This window comes from Schistocerca gregaria, chromosome 1 (assembly GCF_023897955.1).
Source record: "Schistocerca gregaria isolate iqSchGreg1 chromosome 1, iqSchGreg1.2, whole genome shotgun sequence".
Lineage (NCBI taxonomy): Eukaryota > Metazoa > Arthropoda > Insecta > Orthoptera > Acrididae > Schistocerca > Schistocerca gregaria.
The window spans coordinates 1,052,822,805-1,052,834,336 of NC_064920.1; positions in this window are offsets into that span (position 1 = coordinate 1,052,822,805).

The following is an 11,532-nucleotide window of genomic DNA, read 5'->3' on the forward strand; positions in this document are numbered from 1 at the left end:
ACTTAAAAGAAAATACCAGAATTCGTTCTTGTTCTCTGCTCCCGAGCCAATTGCCTTGTTACTTTTTTGTGTTAGATATAGTTCGTTACGTTTGGTCTGGGCGGACGTCACAAGACTTCAAGTTTTTCGTTGATTCCTTGACTCAGTTTTTTTTTATTACCGAACACGCTTTTTTTCGTAGTTGATCGTTGGGGACACCACATGACATTCGTTAAAGTTCGTTTGTTGATCCTTCCACACAGTTTTTTTTAGTATAGAGGCCAACCATCTCTCTGACCAAACACGCTGAGCTACCGTGTCGGCTGTTCACTAGGCCAGCGGAGCTTTCGTTTACAAGCGTATACATTATGGATACATAAGGGGCGGTCATGACAGTTATTCCCTTTTTTTTTTAGGAAAATACGCTTTGCAGTCCCCATATTCGACGATAAAAAATTTTCAATTTTCAATTGTCTGTCAATCTCGTCGTCTGCACTTACTGAACTTTAGGGTTAGTTTTCTCAAAAACGAGGTGTTGAGCCAAAATATCTTAAAGTCTTTCATTTTAAGTTGCAGACAAGCGACCTCCCAGACAGGAGCCGAATCGATTGGCCGTATCTGATGCCATCTCCTTGTGGTCGAAGGAAAAATTACTGTACTTCTCTGTAAACTCCACTATCTTTCATGATTGTTCGTCAGACATGCGATGGTAGCGTGGAACTGTCGCACAGTCTTTCTCGAATATATCGAATTCACACATTTAATCAGCGGAGTTTCACGAGAATAACGTCACTTTTATTCCAAAGACCCCCATCTAATTACTCCGTGTTATGTCTGTTACAATTTTCTGTGGGCTATGCCGACCTATTACGACCCTAGCTTGATGTCTTCTGCTCACGCCTTCTTGACAACGGTTTCACATGGTGGAGCAATACTCTAGAAATGTAGGGGGCCACAGCTTTTCATTGTTTTTGTTTCTGTGCAGTGGCAGTCCAGTAAGTAACAACGTCCAGGATTTTCTCATCCCTTAACTTTCACATGAGACCCATACCCCTTTCAGAACCGTGTAAATACATTTTCACTAGTAACTGTCAGTGAATAATGATATCATGAAGAAGGGAGCTCTCAGTGCCGAAAAAAAAATTCATTTGGGTTTCATGCCTTACCCATAACATGTACTCTTACAATTCTGCACCTAAAAACTTGCGACATCGAGAGAGAACTACTGTAAAACTACAAGTTCTCTTAAGGAGCGGTCATCTGAGTGGTTTGATGCAGTCCGCCACGAATTCCTTACCCGTGCTTATTTCTCCATCTCAGAGTAACAATTGCAACCTACGTCCTCAGTTACTTGCTGGACGTGTTCCACTCTCTGTCCTCCTCTACAGTTCTTACCCCCTACAGCTCCCTCTAGTACCATGGAAGTCATTCCCTGATGTCTTAACAGACATACTACCATCCTGTCCCTTCCTCTTGTCACTTTTTTCGTATGTTCCGTTCCTGGCCTATTCTGCGGAGAACCTCCTCATTGCATACCTTATCAGCTCACCTAATATTCAACATTCTTCAGTAGTACCATGTGCTGCGACTTTCTTCTGTCCCGGTTTTCCCACAGTCCGTGTTTCACTACCATTGGCCAGGAATGCCCTTTTGCACAAAACTAGTCTGCTTTTTATGTCTTTGCTCCTTCCATCATGGGTTATTTTGCTGCCTACGTAGCAGAATAATTCCTTAACTTCATCTACTTCGTGATCCCCAATTCTGATGTTTCTCGCTTTTCTCATTTCTGTTACTACTCATTACTTTTGCCTTTACTTGATTTACTCTCAATTCATAATCCGTACTCAATGGACTGTTCGTTACTCAACACATACCATAATTCTTCTTCACTCTCACTGATAATACCAATGTCACCAGTGAGTTTTATCATTAATATCCTTTCGCCTCGAATATTTTTCCGTCATTGCTTCTTCTATATATAAATTGAACAGTAGGGGGCGAAAGATTATATCCTCTTTAATCCGAGCACTTCGTTCTTGGTCTTCCACTCTTATTATTCCCTCCTGGCTCTGTACATATTGTATATTACCCGTCTTTCCCTACAACTCCCCCCTATTTTCCTCAGGATTTCGAACATCTTGCATCATTTTACATTGTTGAACACTTTTACCGTATTCACAAATCCTATGAAGGAGTCTTGAATTTTTTCCAGTCTCTCTTCCATTATCAACCGCAACGTCAGAACTGCCTCTCTGGTGTCATTACCTTTCCTAAAGCCAAACCGATCGTCATCGAACACAACCTTGGTTTTCTTTTCTATTCTTATGCATATTTTTATTCTCATCAGCAATTTGGATACATGAACTGTTAAGCTGAATGTGCGATAATTCTCGCACTTGACGGTTCTTGCGGTCTTCGGGATTGTGTGGATGACGTTTCTTCCGGAAGTCAGATGGTATGTCGCCAGACTCGTACATTCTACGCACCAACGTGTATACTCGTTTTGTTGACATTGTTCTCAATGATTTTAGAAATTTCTATTCCTTCTGCTTTATTTGATTTAAGTCTTCCAAAGGTCTTTTAAATTCTGATTTTAATAGTGGATCCCCCATCTCTTCTAAATCGATTCCTGTTTCTTCTTCTATCACATTAGACAAACCTTGTCCCTCATCGAGGCTTTAAATGTATTCTTTCCAGCTACCCGCCCTCTCCCCTGCATTTAACAGTGGAATTTCCGTTGCACTCTTAATGTTACCATCCTTTGTTTTAATTTCACCGAAAGTTGTTTTGACTTTTCTATATGCTGAGTCAGTGCTCCCGACAGTCGTTTCTTGTTCGATTTCTTCACGCTTTTCTTGTAGCCTTTTCGCTTTAGCTCCCCTGCACTCAGCCTTTTTTTTTTCATTTCTCACTCACTTGTATTTCTGTATTCCTAAATTTACGAGAATATTTTTGTACTTCCTTCTTTCGTCGATCAAGTGAACTATTTCTTCTCTTACCCATGTTTTTCACAGTTACCTTCTTTGTAACTATGTTCATCTTTCCAGCTTCTTTGATTGCCCTTTTTAGAGATGTCCATTCCTCTTCAACTGAAATACCTACTAAGTTATTCCTTAGCGCAGTATCTATAGCCTCAGAGAACTTTGAACGTTATCTCTTCATTCCTTGGTACTTACGTATCCCACTTCTTTGCTTATTGATTCTTTCTTACTAATCTCTTAAACTTCAGCCTACTTTTCATAATTTCTATATTGTGATCTGAGTCTACAGCTGCTGCTGGGTACGCCTTACAGTCCAAGATCTGATTTCGGAATCTCTGCCTGACCATGATGTAATCTAACTGAAATCTTGCCGTATCTCCCGGCCATTTCCAAGTATACCTTCTCCTCTAGTGATTCTTGAACATAGTATTCGTACTCAGATTATACCCATTTTAAATGTGTAGTAATCTCTCTACACTACGGCAACAAACGCATCGCACTGACGACCGGTCTTTCCTTGCGATTCTCTATAGGCTCGAAATGAAACTTAAGATTTCCCTGCATTTCACTTCAGGTTTCATCCACCTTTCTATTCCCATCCCTACGTCGTCACTTGTACCATTAATAAAGGGTCTTTCTAGGACTTAATCGCGAACGCTCCAACAGCTACCTACCATTTTTTCTTCCCTCCTTTACAGAAAGAATGTTGATCTCAATGCACAAAGTATGTAATTATCTTCAGATCTAAGGACTGAATTCTTCATCGCACATAAAATGTTCAGGTCACACGTACCCTAAAATCCGAATAACCTCTTTCTGTATGTATATAGTCCATACCTGGCTAATCAAGAAGGGACCTAAGATTCTCCAACCTGCACCGGAGATAAATAAATTCGCGTCCGAGAACGAACATCCACGTACGAGACCATCGCAGAGTCGTTTAGGCCTCCTGTTTAAACACTCCGCTCGGTACCTAACCAGAGGACCGCGACCGGTTCTGGGTGCTGCGATGCAAGTCCTGAGCTGTGCCTCCATCCAGCTTGCGAGGCTATCTATCTTCCTAACTCAGCCGGCCCCAGCCATCTGAGGGAGCTGAGGACCACTCCGAATCGACGCCGTAGGTGCTATTCGTGCCGAAATATATGATTTGCAGCCGGCTGCACCCATTCCAACCAACAGCCATCTGCATCGAACGAGACCCTTGAGTAAACACACGAGTGCCCTCTAGCTTTCGTTTGTTACCTATTTTTTTGAGGGACCGCGTCACACGCGTAACGCTAGAGCTTCGCTGTATGTACGCCAGAGACTGCAGTGAAGAGCGTATTGTGCGTACGAGTATGCATAGGACATAAAAACAGAATTTTTCGGTGCACAGACCTCGGGTTTTATGGGCGATAAAAAGGTTGGGTCAGCTGTTGTGGACAGCCCTTGGGCTAGGACTATTTATATACCCAACAGAAAGATCATCTTAGCGTCACTATCCTACACTACAGGGTCAAATATGAATATTACACACTTCCCCCTGCTTAAGTAAATGGAGAAATTCGGCAAATCGGTTGATTCTTTTTGCATTTTATGCAGTCTACGGTGGGCTTAATGGGACCTATGGAGACACCGTTAGTTCATGGACGGTTCCTCGGAAAATCTCACAAAAAGGTTTTTAGTATATTTTCGACATCACCAGTGGATCAAAACTCAGCAGTGGATTCGAAGACAACCATGCACAGCAAATGGCTGAAATTTTTACGATATATTCCTAAGACCCTGATCTCGAACTACCTTGAAAGTTATCTTGATATCTTTATCCTTTCCAAGACACAGATGTTCAAAGTTACTCTACTGAGCCGTGCTGTGACTCGCGTTGATGCTGTTTGTAGGTTTTCATCCTCTGTTGTTTGTCTTCTTCTCGTGTTGACTGGTGCCAGTCGATTTCGCAAGCATTGTCTGTCCGCTAGTGGCAGCAGCGGCGGTTATCGATATGTAGGGACTGTTGACCTATCTTTAGGGAGACATCGTTGTTTTTCCGGGTCGTGTGTGTGGGCCAGTTCGGTTGGAGACTCAGGAGGAGCCAGGTCCGCGCAGTGCCAGAACACGCCGGGACCGCTGGCGGCACGCATGGACTGCCAGATGGAAGGGCTGTGGTCGTGAGGGTGCAAGACCTCGTTGTAAACCGGATCCAGCAAGCTTTAAGATGAGTGCATTTCAATCCAAATAGAGAAACCTCCACCATTGTGATATCTAGCGATTCATCAGTGACTTGGATTCGTATTGCTGCTTGTAGCAGCGAGTGGAGTGCTTGTGGAAGGCGGATCTGATTAGCTTTCCTCGACTTCTTATTACTGTTTACTGCGTTCAACTTGTTGCAATTTGTTAAGTTCAACCAGCGGTAATTTTTCTTGTCTGGCGGCCGCTAACGCCCCAGTTACCTGCCCTGGGGGTTAGTGTATGTAACGGCAGTGTACGATTCCTCGCCTTGCCGCTGCTGTCCGGTAAGGCTTGTAGTTTTAACAGGTTTCTTGATTGTAGGCCGGTTGGTGATTCTTCTACTCTGGAGGTAGTGATTCCTTTCTCATCCCGAGCGCCCTAAACACAGTATCCTGGGGACGTAGTGCAGACCGGCGGTTCCGGCATTGGCGTATTGTTCCATATTACATTTGGTTTATCGGACGTCAGGTAGCTTCAGCAAGATTATCATTAGTCATTCGTTGGACTGCCACTAGTCTGAGTTACCATCTTGGCTGCCTATCTCATCGTTCGCGAAAGTGTTTGTTGCTGGACCTTCCAGAGGTCGATTCCTGGAGCACCGTCTGTGGCTCTCATTTGAACGGTATATTCTTTAGATATTTATCTAGAAGAGCCAGCTCCCCATTTTCAAAAATCTTTATCCATTACCTAGAAGCATCCGAAATAGTTGTTTTTTGGGTTCCAAAACCAGCCTTGCATTCCGAGACAGCTATGCACAACAAATGGTTGTAATTTTTACAATGTATTCCTAAGAAAATTTGCAAATTTGCGGTAAGGTCTTATGGGACCAAACTGCTGAGGTCATCGGTCCCTAAGCTTACGCACTACTTAATCTAACTTAAACTAAATTACGCTAAGGACAACACACACACCCATGCCCGAGGGAGGACTCTAACCTCCGACGAGGGGAGCCACGCGAACCGTGACAAGGCGCCCAAGACCATGTGGCAATCCCGCCGGCTCATTCCTAAAATCGAGCTCTCTGACAACCTTGAAAATTTTCTTCATATCTGTATCCGTTTCCAGATATAGAGGTTCAGAGTTACTCTACTTGTAGACGTACGTAAAATCCGGTGTGATTCGGAAACATAGTTTATAAAATGACGTAGCACGGATAAATATGCTGTAAAGTGTCTCCGTTGTCATCAGGGAACCCCATGCTGCAATACTGAAGAACTAATTTTTTTTGCTTGTAAAATTCGGGTTGATATGCAAGATTAATTTTGCGTTATTTCAGTTTCAAGCAAGTAAACGTTCCAAATTTTACTGGTCAATGCATTTCTTTTCATAGGAACTATATGTGGCGCACATACAGGTTACGACATCAGCTGTAGTACTGACTGCTCTTGTTTCAGACACGTTCATGAATAAAACAAGATCGGCGATAAGTTACTCTGTATGAAGTATGTGATGTATGTAATTTCTTATAGGTCTCCTCAGAGTTTCATTATGTCAAAGTTGTTGGCCATAACGATGTAAGAATTTCAAAATATACGAACAAGCTCAGAGCTACGATGGAGCTGCAATTAGGGAATGGATTGTAATCAAGACTGATAAATAGGTTTTATACCGCAACGTTCGTTCACTATTTCACTCGTCGACTGAATTCAGTGCTGTCGTAAGTCATATCAAAGATCAAAATATGCAGAATTTTTCGCTCATTTTGAATGGCCTTGCTACTCCTTTTGCAAGTCGCCAAAAATATTCCGAGCACTACGTATGACAGTAAAGAAGCGAGTGCCTCAAGTTGCCATGCGACAGAGTTCTACATATAGTTTGATGCTACTCACGGCTCTGAAATCATGATGCAAGTCAGTTTCATTCTAAGTGACTTTGCAGAAATTTTCCCGACACTGACTCCTTATTTGATATATTGCATTCCAAAACTTACGACATTGGCTAATTTGTAACAAAAATTAATGAATTTCAAGAAATGTTGACCAAACGTGACAGATTTTAAGGAATGCGGGAGAGAGTAATTCAAATCCAACGTACGGATTAACGACTAAATAGACGTCCTAGGAATGACGCTGTTGTCAATTTGAAAACAAACGTTGTAAGAATCTACTGTAATACAGGGTGTCCATAAATTATCTTTACAACTTAAGACTTCAATAACTATATCAAATATTAACAAATGGTTTTCAACATATGATAATTTAACATATAAAACTATTTACCTTCAAGGTGACGCAATTCTGGTGCGAAGTAGAACTTGAAAATCTGATAAAATGTATTCCCCTCAGGACAAAGCTTAATGTGTGCCGTGCTTCATACAGACGTCGTCCGATACCTAAGTGCAACGAAGCTTTCGAACGCCGTATGGAAGGCAACCACCGTCCCGACCAGCTATTCGGACTTGGAATACTTCGTTTATGGAAACAGGTAGTATTCTCCATAGGGAGCGGGCGGTTCGTCCGTCTGTTTCAGGCGCCACCGTGAGCAATGTGCGGTAGGCGTTTGCAAGAAGTCCAACAAAATCGGTGCGCGCCGCGGGCAGAGAGTTGGAAATGAGACGATAACAGCGCACAGTGTCTTGCATAAGAAATTACGGCTATATTTCTACGAGGCCTGCCTCAGACTGTAAAGTCTACGGACAAACTTCAACGCAAACGGTGTACAATGGATATACTAGATAAGATTGACACATACAATGACTTTTTGGAAAAGATCCGTTTCTCTTATCAGGCAACGTTCCATGTATCCGTCAAACTGAATCTTTATAACGCTCGTATATGTAGTTCACAGCATCCCCATGGCACACGAGAAATGGAAACAGGCAGTCCCTGGGTCAGCGTTTGATGCGGACTGATGCAGAACTGCATCACTGGTCCATCCTTTTTCATTGGATATTCCGTCGACCTGGACATGTTGCAGGAGTCTTCTGTGTCACAACTGGAACACCTGCAACCTGATGTCATAATCAAGCAGGATGGAATACCACACCACTGGTCTCTAAAAGTCCGTCAGTTTCTAACGAAAACTTTCCGGATAGTTGATTGGACGAGATGGTCTAATTCAATGCCCGCCACGATCCCTTGACCTCACACCACTATACTCCTTCCAGTGGAATTTTGTAAAGGATCTGGTGTACCAAACTAAGATTAAAGAACTACAGGAACTTACAGGCACGCGTTCGCAATGTATTTTTGAACACGTCACCGTGGAGATATTGGATCGTACTTAGAGAGGAATGGAATTCCGACTACACATTATCAGTGCCACTAAAGTTGCACGCATTGATATGTATGAATGGGAAAACAAAGCTCTATGAGTTGTCTCATCGCACGTTGAAAACCATTTGTTGATAACTAGTATAGCTTTACAGACATTAAAGCCTTAAGCAGTAAAGGTAGTTTATAAACACCCTATATTTTGGATACAGTGCTCAGGGAGCTGGAAGACAGATTCGGTAACTTGGACTCTCTTATTTTTGGAACTTTTGAATGTACATTATTTTGACCAATATAAACAGACTTACCCTATCAGTGTTCCATTTAAGAAGGTGTGTCGTGTGAGGATTGTCAGCAAACACTTTGCTTTTTGGTGGGCTCCATAAATAAAAATCACATGTCGTTCTGTCCAGGAACTTTAGGGGCCAGAGGCCTCTAGTGACAATTCTGTCTTCAGGGAACACGTTGGTGATGTGGGCCATACTTCGGTTGGATGTGTGAGCGGTAGCTCCATCTTGTTGGAATACTACGTCTGTTGATTTTGCACAGAAAGAGTCAATGCACACGCCGGACAACACACACCAAACACCTATCTTCTCTGAGTGGAGAGGTTCTTCATGCAGAATATGTGGCGTGTCCTGCGACCAATATCTGCAGTTCTGATAAATGAAACCAGGTCTCATTGGACATAAAGTAAAGTAAGGGGTCCAAGCAAAAGTTGGCAATTGATATTAAAAGCCAGTTACAATAATGAACTCTGTTTTATTGCCTCAAATTTCAACTCTTGTACCACACTCACAAGACAGGCATTTAATTTTTAGTACACGATGACACAATGTACGAAATACATCGATCCACTGCCATAACCTCCTTACCGACTTGCGGGGCTTCTCGTAATATCCATGTGAATTCTGTCTATAGTTTCAGGTGCCCTCACTGTCTGTCGCCTATTCTGCTGTCAATCTGAACGGATTTTATAGCCCTTCATTTTTTGTGCACAACTTGAATAGTGCTCATAGTGGGGAATTTACTCCCAGGACACTTCGCTTGAAACAGTTCTTTACATTCCTTGATACAGTCTGTCTTTATGTAACACTCCACAATATCAATTCAATGCATACTACCCCGTTTCTGTAACAACTCAGCAATACAAGCTTCTCATAAAAACTGACACATGAACATACAACTGCACTCAACTTTACGGTAAAACGCGTTGTGACTAACCTTCGAGACAGTGTTGCCACTTTACCAGCAGTTCGACCAGAGATGATTACTGGTACGTTAGACGTACCGGTTTCATAAGGGACACTCTGTACATTGCGTTATAATCATTTCTGAGGTATAGCTTTGGAGAACGGAGCGCTCCTGTAGTACAGACGCGATAGAGAATGCCTTACCATTGATGGTCAATGCAGGTTTTAAACTGGAAGCAGCCTGAAAAGAGGAATAGGTCAGCGTTAACACTGTGAAAATACGTACAGAAAGCAATGCAAGATAGATCTACAGTGCCGGATGGCTGGCAGGAAAGTGGCCCGTGGAGGTCGAAAACTGCTAACTCCTGGGGAGAAACGCCGGAGAAAAAGAATAAGAAAATAATGAATGCTGTTTTGAGACTATATAGGGTGGTCCGTTGATAGTAAACGGGCCAAATATCTCACGAAATAAGCATCAAACAAAGAACGAAACTCGTCTATCTAGATGGCGCTGCCATAGGTCATACTGATATCAACTGCGTTTTTTTAAAAATAAGAACCCCCATTTTTATTACATGTTCGTGTAGTACGTAAAGAAATATGAACGTTTTAGTTGGACCACTTTTTTCGCTTTGTGATTGATGGCGCTGTAATAGTCACAAACGTGTGAGTACGTGGTATCACGTACCATTCCGTCAGTGCGGGCGGTATTTGCTTCATGATACATTACCCATGTTAAAATGGACCGTTTACCAATTGCGGAAAAGGTCGATATCGTGTTGATGTATGGCTATTGGGATCAAAATGCCCAACGGACTTGTGCTATGTATGCTGCTCGTGATCCTGGACGACATCATCCAAGTGCCCGGACCGTTCGCCGGATAGTTAGGTTACTTAAGGAAACAGGAAGTGTTCAGCCACATGTGAAACGTCAATCAGGACCTGCAACTAAATGATGATGCCCAAGTAGGTGTTTTAGCTGATGTCGCGGCTAATCCGAAAATCAGTAGCAGACAAATTGTTCTAGAATCGGGAATCTCAAAAACGTCGGTGTTGAGAATGCTACATCGCCATCGATTGCACCCGTACCATATTTCTTTGCACCAGGAATTGCATGGCGACGACTTTGAACGTCGTGTACAGTTCTGCCATTGGGCACAAGAGAAATTACGGGATGATGACAGATTTTTTGCACGTGTTCTATTTAGCTACGAAGCGTTAACTTAAACCGGCATAATATGTACTATTGGGCAACGGAAAATCCACGATGGCTGCGACAAGTGGAACATCAGCGACCTTGGCGGGTTAATTTGTCGTGTGGCATTATGGGAGGAAGGATAATTGGTCTCCATTTTATAGATGGCAATCTAAATGGTGCAATGTATGCTGATTTCCTATGTAATGTTCTACCGATGTTACTACAAGACGTTTCATTGCGTGACAGAATGCGATGTACTTCCAACATGATGGTTGCCCGGCACATAGCTCGCGTGCGGTTGAAGCGGTATTGAATAGCATATTTCATGATAGGTGGCCCGCTCGTTCACCGTATCTGACGTCCCCGGATTTCTTTCTGTGGGGAAAGATGAAGGATACTTGCTATCGTGATCCACCGACAACAGCTGACAACATGCGTCAGCGCATTGTCAATGCATGTGCGGAAATTGCGGAAGGCGAACTACTCGCTGTTAAGAGGAATGTCGTTACACGTATTGCCAAATGCATTGAGGTTGACGGACATAATTTTGAGCATTTATTGCATTAATGTGGTATTTACAGGTAATCGCGCTGTAACAGCATGCGTTCTCAGAAATGATAAATTCACAAAGGTACATGTATCACAGATGAACAACTGAAATAAAATGTTTAAACGTACGTACGTTCTGTATTTTAATTTAAAAAACCTACCTGTTACCAACTGTTCGTCTAAAATTGTGAGCCATATGTTTGTGATTATTACAG